Source organism: Lontra canadensis, unplaced genomic scaffold (genome assembly GCF_010015895.1).
Source record: "Lontra canadensis isolate GAN:19392208 unplaced genomic scaffold, GSC_riverotter_1.0 scaffold40, whole genome shotgun sequence".
In the NCBI taxonomy this organism is placed as follows: Eukaryota; Metazoa; Chordata; class Mammalia; order Carnivora; family Mustelidae; genus Lontra; species Lontra canadensis.
This window is the reverse complement of record NW_022631034.1, coordinates 9,228,411-9,248,843: the sequence shown is the minus strand read 5'-3', so window position 1 is coordinate 9,248,843 and position 20,433 is coordinate 9,228,411.

The following is a 20,433-nucleotide window of genomic DNA, read 5'->3' as shown; positions in this document are numbered from 1 at the left end:
TTTCATACTTAAGTATTTTGAGCACCCATTAGAAAATATTGGCACCCTATACCCTTACACTGTATTAACATTCAGTAACGATTTGGAGAAGTGTTCTGACACAATGACATATATGGGCTATCAATAATTAAGAGTGTTGAATCTGCTATGATGATAGATTTCATTTTTTTCTCCCTGTAATCAATATTCTCATTTATAGTTTGAAGCTACTTTATTAAATGCATGTAAGTTTAGCATCTATTTCTGGTGAGTTGATCCTTCTACCATTAAGTGATGACTGTCTATAGCCCTAATACTTTTTGTCTTAAGAAGTCTGCCCTACTTATCTGCTCAGCAGGGAGCCTGCTTACCCCTCTCTCTCTCTTTGCCTGCCTCTCTGCCTACTTGTGATCTCTCTCTGTCAAATAAATAAATAAAATCTTAAAAAAAAAAAAGTCTGCCCTAAATGCCTGTGTGGCTCAGTGGGTTAAGTCTCTGACGTTGACTCAGGTCAGGATCTCAGGGTCCTGGAATGAAACCCTGCCTTGCGTACCTTGTAAGGCTCTTTGCTGAGCATAGTTAAGCTGGTAGTCTGCTGGGCCTTCTCCCTCTGTCCTCCCCCCTCTTATATGCTCTATATATCTCTCTTTCCCGCTATCTCTCAAATATCTCTCAAAAGTCTTAAAAAAAAAAAATAAAACTGCCCTAAATATTAGTGTAATTTCCCCAGCTTTGTTTTGCCTCTAAGTCAGATGGGGGAGAGATGTGATAGAGGGAGGAAAAACAAGTGGGAGAAGGAGTGGTCAGACTTCCTAAAAAAGAAATGCTCCAAGTAATAATACAAGCATCAGATCCAAAAAGTACCATTCAGATTAAATCAGTAACTGCTGAAAGAATGAAAAAAACAAGTCTCAATTCCTACTTTATAAATTCATTCAACAAATAAGTATTGGATGTCTAGAATGTGCCAAATATTATTCTAGGTTCTAGGGGTACAATGGTGAATAAAATGTTATCTGTATAGGAAGTGTGTGTTTTAGCAATTCTTGTAATTACATCCAGCAGTTCTATTTCTAGGTATTTATCCTACAAATACATACAGTTCTTTGAGTATGAAGTGACTTATGTGCACGAATATTCAAAGCAGCAGTCTTTTTATTTAAGATTTTATCTGTTTACTTGACAGAAAGGAGGGGAGAGAACAAGCAGGAGGAGTGGCAGGCAGAGGGAGAGGGAAAAGCAGTCTTTCCCATGCAGGGCTGGACCCCAAGGACCCAGAGACCAGGACCAAAGCCAAAGGTAGACCTCCAACCCACCGTGGCACCCAGGCTCCCCAGGAGCAGTCTTTACAATAACAAAAGATTACAAATACCTTACTTACCATTGAAAGGTTAAATAAACTATACTGTATTGTTAATGCAGCTGTTAAAGAGAATGAGGAAGCTCTGTGTACATTGCTATGGAAAGATCTCCAAAGTATATTAAGTAAAAACAAAAACAGAAAGTGCCCAGGGGTATATAGTGTGCTACTATTTGTGTGGAAAACAAAGGAGAAAAATATATGGATATATTTGCAAATGAACAGAATTACTAAAAGCAGTTGCCTACAGGAGGAGGGTTGCTGGGAACAGGAATAAAGAAGGCTTATTCTTCACTGAATATCCTGGTGCTTTTGAAATTTGGTATATTTTACCTCTTCAAAAAATAAAAATATCTCCCCTCCAAAGAAAAGTAGCTACAAAAAAATATATATTGATTAAAAAATAATTTCATCTTGGTGCACCTAGATGGCTCAGTCCATTGGGCATCTGGCTTGGATTGGTTTCAGCTTGGGTCATGATCTCAAGGTCTGGATCAAGCCTGGTATTGGACACCGTGCTTAGTGGGGAGTCTGCTCGAGGATTCTCTCCCTCTTTCTCTGTCCCTCCCCCAATTTGTGCTCACCCTCTCTCTCACTCTGCTTTTCCCTCCGCCCCATGCTTTCTTTCTCTTTCTCTAAAATAAATATTTAAAAACAAAAAAACACGTTCATCTCTGTCTCTAGACATGTGCTGTGTAAAATAGCTAAATGGGATAGTTGAGATAACGGCCAATCTGAATTGAGATATGTTGTAAAGTATAAAACACACACCCTATTTCAAAGACTTAGTCAGAAAAATAAACTAAAATATCTCATTAACAATTTAAAAAGTACTAATTGTTGAAATAATATTTGGGCATATTGGGATAAATAAAACTATATTCTTAACATTAATTTCACCTACTGCTTTTTACCTTTTCCCCCCTTTGCCTTGTCTTTTTTTAAGTAATCTCTACGTTTAACATGGGGCTCAAACTAGAGTATCATGCTTTGCCAACTGAGCCAGCCACATGCCCCTCTTTTTACTTTTTTAAATGTGACTATTAAAAAATTTATAATTACATAAGATCATATTATATTTCTGTTGGACAATGTTGCTGTAGTCACTGAGTTTTATGGGAACTGTAGCTGTGTCTGGTTTGTTCACCATTACATATTATGCAAATGAAACAAGTTTTTCTTTACCTACAATTTTGTTCAAAGCCTAGATTGTGATTATGAACATAGTTTCATTAGCTTCCAGCATCTAAACTGTTTCTAGTCTGTTCTAACATCTTTATGTCATGGAATAGCATTTCCAGGACGAACAATACCATATTTCACCTAAGATGCCATTGATTATAAGATGCATCCCAATTGAAAAGATAACAAATGTGGAAAAAAACAGCCAATGGCTATGAACATAAACGTTATCCAGATTTTTGAGATGTTAAATATGAAAAAAATGTGCATTTTGGAATCAGTGAAATACGGTAACTGAGTTATTTTGAAATATCAAATGTAGAAGCAGAATATTATATGCTCCATGCCCCATATCCCTCTTGTAAAGGTATATTACATTCTATATATTGTATGACATTTCTGATATTTCTTCTCTTCCATTTTTCTGTTCCAATCAAGTAAATGAAATCTTGTTTACAGGGGCACCTGGGTGGCTCAGTGGGTTAAAGCCTCTGCCTTCGGCTCAGGTCATTATCTCAGGGTCCTGGGATGGAGCCCCACGTTGGGCTCTCTGCTCGGCAGGGAGCCTGCTTCCCTTCCTCTCTCTCTGCCTGCCTCTCTGCCTGCTTGTGAGCTCTGTCTGCCATATAAATAAATAAAATCTTAAAAAAAAAAAAGAAAAGAAATCTTGTTTACGGTCTTAGAATTACATGCCTTCCTAACTAAGTAATATCAAAAGGAACTGGATAGGTTAAGATGGAGGTATAGAAGGAGTAGAATTCTGAAGCCATTTATTTATTTATGTATTTATTTGAGAAAGAGAGCAGTGCAGTGAGGAGCCCAGGGAGAGGGACAAGCAGACTCCACTCTGAGCCTGGACCCAACTCCAGGCTCAACCTCACGACTCTAAGATCATGACCTGAACTGAAATCAAGAGGTGATTATAGGTGCAAAATAGTACCTTTATTTACACTTTATTTACACAAAACAGTACCTTAATTTACACTGTTTTGTAGTGAATTTCCGTTTTCTTGATCAGTTGTGTTTTTTTCTTGGTAATTGAGTCTATGATGCAGTATATATATGCTATTATCGAAGTCTACTGAGTCAGTTACATATATGGTTTATATTTTTGTTATATATGATTTTATGCACTATTACTTAGCTATTACAATCTAATAAAAATATGGCAAATTAATTTTCTTTCTTAAGGCTCTGTACATTACAATATGTCTGCTCTTTAAAAAAAAACAAAGTCAGATGTGTAACCGACTGAGTCACCCAGGTACCCCTGAAGCCATTTAGAAGAAATTTTTAAAGATTTTATTTTTTTTTATTATTTATTTGACAGAGAGAGATCACAAGTAGACAGAGAAGCAGGCAGAGAGAGAGAGAGGGAAGCAGGCTCCCTGCTGAGCAGAAAGCCCGATGCGGGACTCGATCCCAGGACCCTGAGATCATGACCTGAGCCGAAGGCAGCGGCTTAACCCACTGAGCCACCCAGGCGCCCTAGAAGAAATTTTTAGATAAAGTTGGAGATGAAAAACATTTAGTAATATAAAATCCTGAGGTGGAGAAATGGGCTAAATGGATGATGGGTTTTAAGGAGGGCACATACTGTAATAAGCATTGGGTGTTGTATGTAAGTGATGAATCACCAAATTCTACACCTGAAACTACTACTACCCTGTATGTTCACTAACTGCAATTTAAATAAAAACTTGAAACTTAAAAAAAAAAAAGAAAGAAAAGAAAATCCTGTTCCTTAATTATGAACTGTAAAAAAGACTTTGAAGTTTAGCTGTTTGAAACAATATTTGAGACATCTAGTTCTAAGGTTTAAATTGGATTTATCTATTTGTTTGTTTGTTTATTTTTATTTATTTGGCAGAGAGAGAGAGAGAAAGGGAGAGAGCACCAGCAGGCAGAGTAAGAAGCTGAAGCTGGTTCATCACTGAGCAGAGAGCATGATATGGGGCTTAATTCCAGGACCCTAGGATCATGCGTGACCTGAGATGAAGGCAGACATTTAACCAACTGAGCCATCCAGGCACCCCTTAAATTGGTTTTAATGTCATATTGGTTCCCTCCCAGATTAATGACATAAAATGTTTCATATGTGTTTATTTTATATCTATATGCACCATGATTTTACCATTCTGAAAATTAGAAGTTTTAGAAGTCATCTACGTAGATGTCCAAGTAGGTCAACAGATAGAGCCAAGTAAACTGCATTGCTTGAACACAGTACATCAAGATCTACTTAAGCTGAGATACAGTTTTTCTTGGCTCACGGAGTGATTCTCATGTGTCAGTAAGGACCTTTTGACTCTATTTGTACAGTTTTTGCCCTCCTTACTGATTTCATTTTTTGTTTTTGTTTGTTTTTGTTTTAACTTCAGGCCCGGCCTGTAAGTTAATCTTCACTGGTGACAATGATTAGGACTGTGTTTTTATGGTCCGTTTGGTGATCTCTGTCCGTGACAGAAATTTATTTTCTCTTATGTGAGAGATGACAGGGAATCTCGTTTGTTCATCCTTGTCTGTATATGAGAGAGCTCTAATTAGTTAGGAATTTAATACCTGTTGGGAAGGAGAGGAGCTCTTTGCGATCTAGACTTGCAAATTTACTTTCGGCCTTTGGCTAAATTTGTTTTACATCTGAAAGTTTTAAGTTCTCAGTGTGTCTACATGTCTTTAATTAAGGAAGGCCTTTGCTTCTCATTGTACGCCTATGAAATGCTTTCCTACTTCTGAACAGTATACAGTATACATTAACAGATTAGATTGTGCCTCATATTAAAGATCTCTCTTCTGATTGGTTTATAAATAAGCACTCATATAAATGAAATAATCCCCAAATTACCAGAAAATTTAAAAAGTTAACTTTTTAAAAGATTTTATTTTATTTATTTATTAGTTGTAAATGTTTATTTAGTTATTTTAGAGAGAGAGAAAGAGAGTGAGCAGGAGGAGCAGAGGAAGAGGGACAAGCACACTTCCACGATGAGCATGGAGCCCGATGTGCGGCTCAGTCCCAGGACCCTGGGATCATGATGTGAGCCAAAGGCAGATGCTTAATTGACTGAGCCACATGGGTTAGACTTTAAAGGAGAAAAAAAATCATTCATATACAAACTGCTAGCCAGAAACATTTTTAAAAATTCAAGTTTACATAAGTAAGATGAATCTTTGGGTAGATCAGAGAAGCCTAGTAATTTGGGTTAATGAAAAAAACCAGCTATCTGTTATTTTCTTTGCTTATCGGTATTAAGTATATATATTGTACTATATGTACAGTTTAGAAAGTTTTTAACATGTAAACATTTTTTTTTCAAATTTTTATTTATTAAGAAATCTCTACCCCCAATGTGGGGCTCAAACTCATGACCTTAAGATCAAGAGTCACATGCTCTACCAACTGAGCCAGCAGGCACCTCAGTAGTTTATTTTTTAATGAAGATATAAATTAGTCTGAATTTCCTGACTCTTTATATTGGTTTATTGGTCAAATTGGCTAACCTAACTCCTACATATATTTTAAGATTTTTAAAATTAATAAATTTGCTTCCACTAAATTGAATCATAATTCTAACAAACATTTTTTTCCAACAGTAAGTCTGTTTTCAATTATGTCAGGTTAAAGGTAATTGCAAAGACCTTTAGGAAATTTAACTAGTTTGGGTTAATTAATTATTATCATGACAAGCCTAGATTGTTTCTTGGATAGAATATTAAAACCTTGATTACTGAGCATAATTTTAAGTTTATATATTTTTGGTTCTTATTTCAATGTGCTATGGAATAAATGATATCTTTAAGTCAAGTTAATAAATGGTTCTTTTTTCCACTTTAAGATATAAAAGGATATGTATAGCTGTATAAAACTATGTTAATATTTATGGTCTTTGGGCTGCCTGGGTGACTCAGTTGGTTAAGCATCTGCCTTCGGCCCAGGTCATGATCCTGGGATACTGGGATTCAACCCCACATCGGGCTCCTTGCTCAGTGGGAGCATGCTTCTCTCTCTCCCTCTGTCGCTCCCCCTGCTTATATGCGTGCCCGCTCTCTCTCTCCCTCTCTCTCTCTGTTAAATAAATAAATAAAATATTTTAAAAAATATTCATGATCTTTGATGGTCTGCTAAAATGTTTTTATGTGACAAACAGTTCTCAGTAACCTGTCTCCCATCTTCCTCTAAGAGTTAGTTTGTCTAGGAAGTTGGTTCCTTTGATGAAGTCATAGTTACAACGATGATTGTATAACTCTAACAGGAGCAATAATGAAAGAGAAATACAACTACCTATGTGTTTTTATTTTTCAAGAGAAGAGTGGTTTGTTCTAGAATATGAAAAGGTGTGTTGAGAGAGAAAATTTCAGCAAAGTGAATTTTATTTATCTTGGTATATAATACCAGAGTCTGAAAAGACACTGGACTATGTTACAATTTTGGCAAAGTTCAGTCATTTTTAAGGGGCTTGCTTCCTTGACTTACTCATCAATCCCTAATATAAAACGTTCATCTTTACTTTCTGCTTGGATAACAGATTTTGTCTTACCAGAATAAATTTTCTATTCTCTAAATGTTGACTTTATTATATCTTTAATTATTAAAAAAGAAAAAAGGAACAAACATTCTTCATTTGAGAAACATCTTAAGTTTCTTATAATCATGTTACAGTATATTTTTCTGTATTTATTTTTATTGATTGTCCCTTTATTAAGTAGATAACTAAGCATTCTTTCTCAGGAACCTATAATTCTATCTTAATCAAATGATCAAATCATCTCTGACATCTCTTTTAATTTTGCCTTCCGAAGGTCAACTCTTGAATGTAGAAAAATAAAAATTTTGGGATCTATTTTACACCTAAATATTTCTTGAAATTTCCTGGGGGAGGGAGAACCCGGGTGGGGGAATCTGTTCTTTCACTTTATAAAAAGAAAAATATTAGGGGCACCTGGGTGGCTCAGTTGGTTAAGCATATGTCTTTGTCTCAGGTCATGATCTCAGGATCCTGGAATGAAGACCCACATCAGGCTCCTTGCTCAGTGGGGAGCCTGCTTCTCCCTCTCCCTCTGCAGCTACCTGCTGTTTGTGCTTGTTCAATCTCTCTCTGTGTCAAATAAATAAATAAAATATTTTAAAAATTAAAAAATGGTCTCCTTTCTCTCTGCCTGCCTCTCTGCCTACTTGTGATCTCTTGTCTGTCAAATAAATAAATAAAATCTTTTTAAAAAAAATGAAAAGATGTTAGAAATAATTAAGTTTACTTTATGTGCTCCATTATTTTTTAATTATCAGCACTATTGTGTGAGCAACATAGGAAAAGTTGATAAATAAATCAGATCAACTCACTCTTCTTTAGCTTAAATATTTGTATAGTTAAAATGTCATTAATGTAAACATAGCCAAAATTGTGTGCTTTATGAAAAGGACCTGGAGATATGCCAATGTCATTTCCCTCAGGGGAAATAGTGGTTAAATTCTTGTGAAACAGTTATGCACTGTGCTTTCGAGATTTTTTTTTTTTACTTCCATTCTATTACTGGATATATTATTACCTATAACCTTCAGTCTTAGTCATTGCAATGGAGTAAATGTATCTGTTCCCCCTCCCAACTTTTTATGTTGAAATTCGAGTCCCCAATGTGATGGTATTAGGAAGTGAGGGTTTGGGAAGGCAATTAAGTCACAGAAAAGTGGAGTACTTATGGGTGGGATTAGAGAGCTCTCTGACCCTATTTCTGCCATGTGAGGATATAAGAAGTTAACAGTCTACAAGACAGATGTGAGCAGGTGCTCTCATATTGGACTTTCCAGCCTCCAGAATTTTGAGACATCAACCATTGGTGGTTGAAGCCAATCAGCTGTTTTATTATAGCAGCCTGAGCTAAGACAGTCATCTGCAGATAGTTTCTGTTTTACTCTGATGCCAACTTGAAGGTTCTACTATAAGCTACAGGCCAAAGTTTGTGCATTCAGGGACAGTCTTAAAGCCTCATGGAAAGGATCCATTACTTTAAACTATTGATAGCTACTTCCAAGATTAGTCTTTTGGGTACAGACTTTGAAGTGGACACAGCTTAGACAAATTTTACAACATACCATTAGACTAAGTCAGGATTTCTTAAGACTCTTTAGTCTGGAAGGAGAAGCTTCTTGAAAGCAGTTTACTGACTCAAGAGCCAGCAATTACAGAGAACCGAATGAGCCAATGAGGGGAGCTTAATCAGGGTTACATAATTTGGAATATTCATGCATTTGTGATGTTCTGCTTCTATGGATATATGAGGAAGCCCTTTTTCATTCTTAGGCTTTCCTCAATTTAGTGGATTGTGCTTTTGTAAACCGAAAGTTTAAAATGGTGTCTGATTCTCATTGGGTCCCTAGAATTAAGAAACATTTTCTGAACCTACTTACACTTTATGGCAATATTCAAAATGAAACTGTACTCCTGTTTACTAGGATATAATTAAACAAATTGGTTATGTAACCAAGGCTATACCTGGAATGTCATATTTGAGAATAATTTTCATGTAAACATGTCTGACAAGCATATTATTAAAAAAAAACAAACAAGTTGACTGTGTATGGTGAGTCAAAGCTTATAACACTGTTCCAGTAAAACTGGAATGGCATAGGGTTCCAGTCTTACAGGTGGTAAGGAAGGGCCCTTTTTGGCAAACCAGGAATGTTAGTAAATTTTAGAGATGCTGAGGAGAGAAATTCACCCAAAATCTTGGTACTACTAGAGAACCCTGGTGCAGAGTTTCTTGGGTTTGGTTCCATAGCCTTGATATAGCAAATTATACAGGCTTTTATTTTATTCATTTTTTTTTAAATTTATTTGAGAGAGAATGAGAACGAGATACAGAGAGAAGGAGAGAGAGAACAGGGAAAGGGGCAAAGGGAGAGAATATACAAGCAGATTCCCGCTGAGTATAGAGCCTGATGCAGAGCTTGATCTTATGACCCATGAGATCATGACCTGAGCTGAAACCAAGAGTTGGACAGTTAACTGACTGAGCCACTCAGGTGCCCCTATAGAGGTTTTAAAAGTCTAATTTGCGTGTCCTCATGAAAACTTGCAGACAGAAGTTAGTCCTGCACCTTTGGTAATTCAACACAGTAAGTCTGGATTTGGAAAGTAAATTCCAGGAGGCTAACATAGTTAATTAACACTGTGGCAATAATCTGGCCAAACATAATGAAATCTCTATTTTTGTATCAAGGAAAATCTTGGCAGGTTATTTGTGATCATAAGGAAGAGGCGGTCAAGAAACATTGCCAAGGAGTGCCTGGGTGGCACAGTGGGTTAAAGCCTCTGTCTTTGGCTCAGGTCATGATCCCAGAGTCCTGGGATCGAGCCCCCCATCAGGCTCCCTGCTTAGCAGGGAGCCTGCTTCTCTCTCTCTCTCTCTCTCTGCCTGCCTCTCTGTCTACTTGTGATCTCTCTCTGTCAAATAAATAAATAAAGTCTTTAAAAAAAATGAAAATTTAAGAAGATTTTAGGAAAAAGATAAGTTGGTTGAAAAAAGAAAGAAGAAAAAATAAATTTAAAAAAGAGAAATATTATGATCAAGCAGGTGGATAGAACAAAGTCATACACTAGATTTAGGGCATATTTTAGTTAGAGGAATCTGTATCCCAAAATTTTGAAGAAAGAAAAACTTACATATGTACAAAAAGTAAGGTTAAATACAAGGAAGGGTTAGAATATGACTGTAAGAATGAACAAAAGAAGATGTTCACTCGATCTTAGCCAAAGGCCGAGAAGCAATGAAAAACAAAAAAAGATTTTAAAAAAAGGAATTGGTAAGTCGGTTGAAAAGGGAATGAAGATAAATTTTAAAAAAAGAAATAGAACAAGAAAGAAAGTAAAGTAAAGTAAGGAAAAAAAAAAACTTTGAAAGACTAAAGGATCATGTGGGGGAAAAGTCATGAATTCTGTGTGCTCTATTCCCCTAGCACTGGAGTTTTACAATTCTCATTGATTAGTAAACTTGGTCTTGGCTGGGTGTTCTTGATGATCTTCTGGGGGAGGGGCCCACTGCAGTGATTCTCAAGTGTCTTTCCCCAAGGTGGAATTGTGCTGCCCTTGCCAGGGGCTGGGCTAAGGAATCTGCTCAGTAACTTTTGTTCCCTGGGGTCTTTCTGTATAGCTTTAGAGGTCAAGAATGAAAATGGTGGCCTCCCAATCTCTGGCCCTGGAGGAGTGAGAGTTCAGGGCCCCAGTCATCAGTGAGCCCTCAGAGAAAAGCAATCACTCCTCTCTTCCTGGTCTCTGGCCACACTCCATGCTCACCAGGCCTGTGACCGAGCATTTGTATCTCTGGCATATGGTCTTGTTTGGAGTCTCCAAACCATGTAAATTCCTGCAGTGCACTCTCCTGCCACTCCTCCTGGGAGAGGAAGGGTAGTCTCCCCGGATATGTCACTTGTTGGGTACCTGCTCAATGAGTAGTGGCCTGACTGTGCTGCAGATCATGGTTTATGGCAACCCTGAGCTGAGAGCCCACTCCTTGGCTGACTCTTTGCAGCCAGCTTGGCTCTAATACTTGGGAGCTCTGCTGCACTCAGGCTTATGGGCCTTTCTGTGACCCTGAGGATTCTGAGGCCACACTGTCCCAGGGAGGGTTCTATCCCTCCCCCATCCTCTCCCCACCTTCACTCCCGCTTAGTTGCTAGAGAGACATACCTCACCAGAGTAGACTTCTAAAAGTTCTGAATTTGTGGTCTGCTGCTCTATCACTTGCTGGGAGCTGGCTGATGGAGGCTCCCTCCCCTTCATGGTCTATCTTCCCATATATCCTCAGAATCATTTCTTGGCACATCCTACCTTCCAGAAAGTGGTCATTTTCTGTTCATATTGTTGGTGTTATTCTTTTCTTCGATCTCCTGTTGAATTTGCAGGTGTTCAGAATGGTTTGATAACTGTCTAGCTGAATTCTGGGGACCAGAAAAAATTTAGGTCTCCTATTCCTCTGCCATCTTAGAGCCAGGTTTTTCCATTTCCATGTTTTTGGCAATGTTTCTTTCTTCTTCTTCTTTTTTTTTTAAGATTTTATTTATTTATTTGACAGACAGGGATCACAAGGAACCTGGGATCGAGCCCCACATTGGGGGGGGGGTCTCTGCTCAGCAGGGAGCCTGTCCCCCCCCCCGCCTGCCTCTCTGCCTACTTGTGATCTCTGTCTGTCAAATAAATAAATAAAATCTTTAAAAAAAAAAAACTCTTCACAGTGCAGGGATAGAGGGTATATATACCTCAATATCATAAAGCCATCTTTGAAAAACCCACAATGAATATAATTCTCAATGGGAAAAAAAATGAGAGCTTTTCCCCTAAGGTCAGGAGCATAGCAGGGATGTCCACTATCACAACTGCTGTTCAACATAGTACTAGAAGCCGGGACGCCTGGGTGGCTCAGTGGGTTTAGCCTCTGCTTTCGGCTCAGGTCATGATCCCAGGGTCCTGGGATCGAGCCCCGCATCGGGCTCTCTGCTCAGCAGGGAGACTGCTTCCCCCTCTCTCTCTGCCTGCCCCTCTGCCTACTTGTGATCTCCATCTGCCAAATAAATAAATAAAATATTTTTAAAAAACCCAAAAAAACAAAAAAACACATAGTACTAGAAGCCCTAGCTTCAGCAATCAGACAACAAAAAGTAATAAAGGGCATCTGAATCAGCAAAGAAGAAGTCAAACTCTCAATTTGCAGATGATATGATAGTTTTTGTGGAAAACCCAAAAGACTCCACTGCAAGAGTGCTATAACTCATATAAGAATTCAATGAAGTGTCAGGATATAAAACCAATGCATGGAAATCAGTTGCATTTCTATACACTAACAGAAAGACAGAAGAAAGAAATTAAGGAGTCAATCCCATTATAATTGTACCCAAAATCATGAGATACCTAGGAATAAATCTAACCAAAGAGGCAAAGAATCTATACTCAGAAAACTATAGAATTCTCATGAAAGAAATTGAGGAAGACACAAAGAAATGGAAAAATGTTCCATGCTCATGGATAGGAAGAACAAATATTATTTGTTCTTCCTAAAGCAATCTACACAATTAATGCAACCCCTATCAAAATATCATCAACTTCATACACAGAATTGGGACAAATAACCTTAAAATTCGTATGGAACCACAAAAGATCCTGAATATCCAGGAGAATGTTGAAAAAGAAAACCAAAGCTGGTGACATCACAATTCCGGACTTCAAACTCTATGAAAATCCTGTAATCATTAAGACAGTATGGTACTGGCATAAAAACAGACACATAGATCAATGGAACAGAATAGGGAACCCAGAAATGGACCCTCAACTCTATGGTCAACTAATCTTTGACAAAGCAGGAAAGAACATCCAGTGGAAAAAGGACAGTCTCTTCAACAAATGATGTTGGGAAAATTGGACAGCCACATGCAGAAGAATGAAACTGGACTATTTCCTTGAACCACACACAAAAGTAGACTAAAAATGGATGAAAGACCTAAATGTGAGACAGGAATCCATCAAAATCCTTGAGGAGAACACAGGCAGCAACCTCTTCAACTGCAGCCATAGCAACTTCTTCCTAGATACATTGCCAAGGGCAAAGGAAGCAAAGGCAAAAACGAACTATTGGGACTTCATCAAGAGAAAAACTTTTTGCACAGCAAAGGAAACAGTCAAAAAAAACCAAAAGACACTTGACAGAATGGGAGAAGATATTTGCAAATGATATATCAGATAAAGTGCTAGTACCAAAATCTATAAAGAACTTATCAAACTCAACACCCAAAGAACAAATAATCTAATCTAGAAATGGGCAGAAGACACGAGCAGACATTTCTGTGAAGAAGACATCCAAATGTCCAACAGATACATGAAAAAGTGCTCCACATCACTTGACATCAGGGAAATACAAATCAAAACCACAAGGAGATACCACCTCACACCAGTCAGAATGGCTAAAATTAACCAGTCAGGAAATGACAGATGCTGGCGAGGATGCAGAGAAAAGGGAACCCTCCTACACTGTTGGTGGGAATGCCAGCTGGTGCAGCCACTCTGCAAAACAGTGTGGGGGGGTCCTCAAAAAGTTGAAAATAGAGCTACCCTAAAACCCAGGAATTGCACTACTGGATAGTTACCCCAAAGATACAAATGTAGTGATCTGAAGGGCACGGGCACCCCAATGTTTATAGCAGTAATGTCCACAGTGGCCAAACTGTGGAAAAAGCCTAGGTATCCATCAACAGATGAATGGATAAAGAAGATGTGATATTGAATATATATATATATATATATATTCAATTTTATATATATCAAATTGAATATATATATTCTATAAATATATATAATTGAATATTATTCAGTCATCAAAAAATGATATCTTGCCTTTTGCAAAGACATGGTTGGAACTAGAGGGTATTATGCTAAAAGAAATAAATTAGTCAAAGAAAGACAATTATTAAAAGATCTCACTGATATGTAGAATTTGAGAAAACAGGCAGAGGATCATGGGGAAAGAGAGGGAAAAAATTAAACAGGATGAAACCAGAGAGGGAGACAAACCATAAGAGACTCTTAATCTGAAACAAACTGAGATTTGCTGGAGTGGAAGAGGGTGGAAGGAGGCATGGCTGGGTGATGGACGTTGGGGAGGGTATGTGCTATGGTGAGTGCTGTGAATTGTTTTAAGACTGATGAATCACAGACCTGTATCCCTGAAACAAATAATAAATTCTATGTTAATTAAAAAAAACGCATTGAAATGGATAAAAGGAATGACTGTGTGTCCTTTCAGTGGAGTGTTAGGTATTATCTAATGGATCCTGAGGGCATTATCTGAAGGGCTATTGGCTAGGCTGTTTTACAGTTCTGTAAACTTAAAAGTCTAATTATAGAAAATGGATAGTAGGGACGCCTGGGTGGCTCAGTTGGTTAAGCGGCTGCCTTCGGCTCAGGTCATGATCCCAGCGTCCTGGGATGGAGTCCCACATCAGGCTCCCTGCTCAGCAGGGAGCCTGCTTCTCCCTCTGCCTCTGCCTGCCACTCTGTCTGCCTGTGCTCACTCTCTCTGACAAATAAATAAATAAAAATATTAAAAAAAAAAAAAGAAAAGAAAATGGATAGTAATGCAAATGAACAATGAACTACAGTTGATTTCTGCTCCAGGAAAAGATGCCCCCTTAGACTTTTTTGTCCTATAAGTAATTAAAGTTTTATATCTATTAGCAAATTCTTTTAAGCATTTCTAACTGCCTATATGTATGTTCTTCAAATTCTCCCTTACATCAGTTTTAACATCTTATTTGTTCCCTCATTCATTAATGAGTTGAATGAAATCTTTAACACTTAAAAAAAAAAAGTGCTTTCTATAGGATTTAATCTTCAGTCTCCAAAGACATTTTGTAGTATTTGATCATGGGTAATGCATTCGTGTTATTGGACATCACTCCAGAGGTCGTATAAACAGCTGTTTTTTAAATCCTGAAGCGTCTTGGAATAATATTTTCCCTTTTAGCCATTTGATGATATGGCACATTCTTTAAATGTTCATTAAAATTACTAGAAACATACCAGCTATGTTATAAACCATCAATTCACAGATGTAGGCAACTAAGAATCATGTTTGTAGTCTGGGACAGTCCCCACACTGGCTGTAATGGCCCTAGCCAGTCACTTTATATAAGTCACAAGAAATCAAATACATAAATACTAAGTCTTATTCTATCATGGATCAAAGAAGCAGAGAAAGCTAGGCTACAGAATGAGAAAAAAATGAAACATAACAGAGAGAAGTAGAGTGAAAGGTAGAAAAAAGTATTTTCATGGATTTCTAAGGACTGTTTGGGTCCTAGACACTTCCTAAAACTGACTCCATTCCTGCCCCTAGGATCCATGAAGCACTTCAAAATACTTAAAAGATACTTGCTCACTTTTTTCATAAAGTAGCTTAAGTTCACTTGTGTTCCTTGTGACTAAAAAGTCTTATTTGATAGTTATAAAATTCCTTAATACTATCAAGGGTACTATAATAATTATTTTCACCATCATATGACTTTGGAATACATTTATATGTCTAGAAGCCTTATGTTTAGAATTCGTAGGTGAATTTTTGGAGTTATGTATTGTAAGTTCAAATGTACATTTGGAATATATTCTATTTAATTTATAATTTCTGTGTAATACTCTGCTTTTAGTTTAAATTTTTATTTAAATTCTAATTAGTTAACATATTGTATAATAGTGGTTTCAGGAGTAGAATTTATTGATTCATCACTTACATACAACACCCAGTGCTCATCATAACAAGTGCCCTTAATACCCATCACCCATTTCCCTCATCCCCACTCACCTCCATCAACCCTCGGTTTGTTCTCTAGACTTATGAGTCTCTTATGGTTTGCTGCCCATTATCTCTTTTTTTTCTCCTTCCCATAAATGTTCATCTCTTTTTGTTTCTTAAATCCCACATATGGCTGAAGTCATATGGTATTTTTCTTTTCTGACTGACTTATATTCCTTAGCATAAAACACTCTAGTTGCATCCACATCCTTGCAAATGGCAAGACTTCATTCTTTTTTATATAATATATACAATGGATATATTGTATATACAATGTATACACAATGTATATACAATGGAATATAATGATTTATTCCATTGTATATACATATTTATATACTACCTCTTTATCCATTCATCTGTTGATGGACACTTGGGATCTTTCCATAGTTTGGTTCTTTTTGATAATGCTGCTATAAACATCAGGGTGAATGTAGCCATTTGAATCTCTTTTTGTATCCTTGGGTAAATACCTAGTAATGTAATTGTTAGATTGTAGGGAAGTTCTATTTTTAAATTTTTGAGGACACCCCATACTGTTTTCCACAGTGGCTGTACCAGATTGCATTCCCACCATCAGTAGAAGAGGGTTCCCTTTCCTCTGCATCCTTGCCAACATCTGTTGTTTCCTGTGTTGTTAATTTTAGCCATTCTGACAGGTGTAGAGTGGTATCTCATTGTGGTTTTGATTTGTATTTCCTTGATGATGAGTGGTGTTATGAATTTCTTCATGTGTCTGTTAGCCATCTGGCTGTCTTCTTTGGATAAGTATCTATCATGTCTTCTGCCCATTTCTTAATTGGATTGTTTTTTGGGTGTTGAGTTTGATAAATTCTTTATAGATTCTGGATACCAACACTTTATCAGACATGTCATTGGCAAATCCCAATCATAGACTTCCTTTTAGTTTTGTTGATTATTTCCTTTGCTGTGCAGATGTTTATAATTTTGATTAAGTCCCAATAGTTCATTCTTCTTTCATTTCCCTGGCCTTCGGAGATGTATCTAGGAAGAAGTTGCTACAGCCGAGGTCAAAGACGTTGTTGCCTATGTTCTCCTCCAGGATTTTTATGTTTTTGTGTCTCACATTTAGGTCTTTCATCCAATTTAAATTTATTTTTGTGTATGGTCTAAGAAAGTGGTTCAATTTCATTCTTCTGCATGTTTCTGTTTTCCCAACACCATTTGCCATTTGTTGGAGAGATTGTCCTTTTCCATTGGATTTTGTTCCTGCTTTGTTAATTATTAGTTGACCATATAGCTATAGGTCCACTTCTGGGTTTTCTTCTCTGTTCCATTGATCTATGTGTCTGTTTTTGTGCCAGTACCACCAGTACCAACAGGATGGTACTCAATAATTATAGCTTTGTAATGTACCTTAAAGTCTGGAATTGTGATGTCTCTAGCTTTGCTTTTCTTTTTTAGGATTACTTTGGCTATTTGGGTTTTTTGGTGAGTCCATGCAAATTTTAGGATTGTTTGTTCTAGCTGTGTGAAAATTGCTGGTGGTATTTTGATAGGGATTGCATTAAATGCATAGTTTGCTTTGAGTGGTATAGACATTTTAACAATAATCGTTCTTCCACTCCGTGAGCATGGAATGTTTATTATTCCATTTTTGTATGTGTCCTCTTCAAGTTTTTATGTTTTCTATAGTTTTCAGAGTACAGATTATTTTGGTTAGGTTTATTCCTAGGTAACTTATGGGGTTTGTTGCAATTGTAAATGGGATTGATTCCTTGGTTTCTTTTTCTGCTGCTTAATTATTGGTGTATAGACAAGCAACGTATTTCTTCTGTATGCTGATTTTATATCCTGTGACTTTGCTGAATTTATGTATTACTTCTAGCTTGTGTGTATGTGTGTGTGCGTGTGTGTGTAGTCTTTCAGGTTTTCTACAGAGTAGCATGTCTGCAAATGATGAAAGTTTGACTTCTTCCTTGCTGATTTGGATGCCTTTTATTTCTTTTTGTTGTCTAATTGTTGAGGGTAAGACTTCCAGTACTATGCTAAGTAGTAATATAGTGGACATCGCTGTCTTGTTCCTGACCATTGAGGAAAAGCTCTGTTTTTGTCCATTGAGAATGATATTAGTTGTGGGTTTTTCATATATGGCCTTTATGATGTTGAGGTGTGTTCCAACTATATCTACTGGGTTGAGGGTTTTTACTAAGATAAGGATAGTTATTTTGTCAAGTGCTTTTTCTGTATCTATTGAGAGGATCATATGGTTCTTATTCTTTCCTTTATTAATGTGGTATATCATGTTGATTGATTTGTGAATACGGAACCACCCCTGTAGCCAGGAATAAATCCCATTTGATCATAGTGAATAACTCTTTTGATATACTGTTGAATTTGATTTGCTAGTATCTTGTTGAGAATTTTTGCATCCATGTTCATCAGGGATATTGGTAATTCTCTTTTATAGTGGGATCTGTCTGGTTTTGGAATCAAGGTAATGCTGGCATTCTAGAATGGGTTTGGAAGTTTTCCTTCCATTTCTATTTTGGGGACACTTTGAGAATAAGTATTAACTTCTTTAAATGGGAAAAGGGAGACCCAGGAGGTTCACTCAGTTGGGTGTCTGACTCTTGATTTTGGCTCAGGTCTTCATCTCAGGGTTGTGAGTTTGAGCCATGCATTGGGATGCACACTAAATGTGAAAACTACTAAAGAAGAAGGTCTGATAAAATTCCCCTTGGAAGCCCTCTGGCCCCGGACTTCTGCTTGTTGGGAGATTTAATTTTTTTTTTATAAACATAATGTATTGTTGGGAGATTTTTGATTACAGTTTTGGTATTGTTGCTGGTTATGGGTCTGTTCAAATTTTCTATTTCTTCCTGTTTCAATTTTGGTAGTTCGTATGTTTCTAGAAATTAGTCCATTTCCTCAAGATTGCTCAGTTTGTTGGCATATAGTTTCTCATACTCTCCTGTAAATGTATTTCTGTGGTGTTGGTTGAGATCTCTCCTCTTTCTGATTTAACTCTCTTATTCATTTATGATCTTTTCTTTTTGATAAGCCTAATATTTTATCAGTTTTATTAATTTTTTCAAAGAACCAGCTCTTAGTTTCATTCATTGTTCTACTGTTTTTGCCTTTTTTTTTTTTTGCTTCTATATTGTTCATACTCTATATTGTTCATACTCTAATTTTTATTATTTCCCTTCTTCTGCTAGTTTTAGGCTCTATTTGCTATTCCTTTTCTAGCTCCTTTTATGTGTAAGGTAAGCTTGTATATTTGATACTTTTCTTGTGTCTTGAGGTAGGCTTGTATCACAATAAACTTTCCTCTTAGGATCGCCTTTGCTCCATCCCAAAGGTTTTTGGACTGGTATGTTTTCATTTGTTTCCATGTATTTTTTCATTTTATCTTTAATTTCCTGGTTAACCCATCCATTCTTTAGTAGGATGGTCTTTAATTGCCATGTGTTTGTGGTCTTTCCAAATTTTTGTCATTGACTTCAAGTTTCATAGTGTTTGTAGTCTGAAAATACACATGGTAATGATCTCAATCCTTTTGTAATGGTTGAGTGCTGATTTGTGAATAGTTTGTGATCTATTCTGGAGAATGTGCCAACTGGACTTGAAAATAATGTATATTATGCTTCTTTAGGATGAAATGTTCTGAATATATTTGTTAAGTTCATTTGGTCTTGTGTGTCATTCAAAGCCATTGCTTCCTTTTTTTTTTTTCTTAGAAAACATGTAGGGGTACTATTGTATTATTATCAATGAGTTTCTTTATATTTGTTATTGATTTATATATTTGAGCACTCCCAAGTTGGGGGATATTTACCATTATTAGATATTTTTGATGTATTGACCCCTTAATCATGATATAATGTTCTTCATCTCTTGCTAAGGTCTTTGGGTTAAAAATCTAGTTTATCTGAATTAAGTATGGCTACTCTGGCTTTCTTTCAATGTCCATTTACATGATAGAGTTTTTTCTATCTGCTTTTTTTTAATACACAGGTGTCTTTATGTCTAAAACAAGTCCCTTTTAGGCCACATGTAGAATTTTTTTTTTTTTTTAATTTTGTGAATCCCTATTTCTTTTGACTGGAGCATTTAGTCCATTTACATTGAGTGATGACTGATAGATATGAATTTAGTGCCATGTGTTACCTGTAAAGGTGGTATTTCTGTTGGTGTTCTCTGTTGCTTTCTAGTCTTTTTTGCTTTTGGTGTATTTTTTTTCCCCCCACACTCAAGGAGTCCCCTTTAATATTTCTTGCAGGGTTGGTTTAGTGGTCATGAACTTTAGTTTTTGTCTGGGAAACTTTTTGTCTCTCCCCCTCTATTCTGAATGACAGCCTTGCTGGGTAAAGTATTATTGATTGCATATTACTCCCAGTCAGTACTTTGAGTATATCCTGCCATTCTCTTCTGGTCTGCCAAGTTTCTGTGGACCAATCTGCTGCCAATCTGATCTATCTTCACTTGCAGGTTAGGGATTTCTTTTCCCTTGCTTTCAGGATTCTTATCTGTGTATTCTATGAAGTTGACTATGTCTTGGGGATGGCTGGTTTTTGTTGAACTTCATGGGCGTTCTCTGTGCTTCTTGGATTTCAATG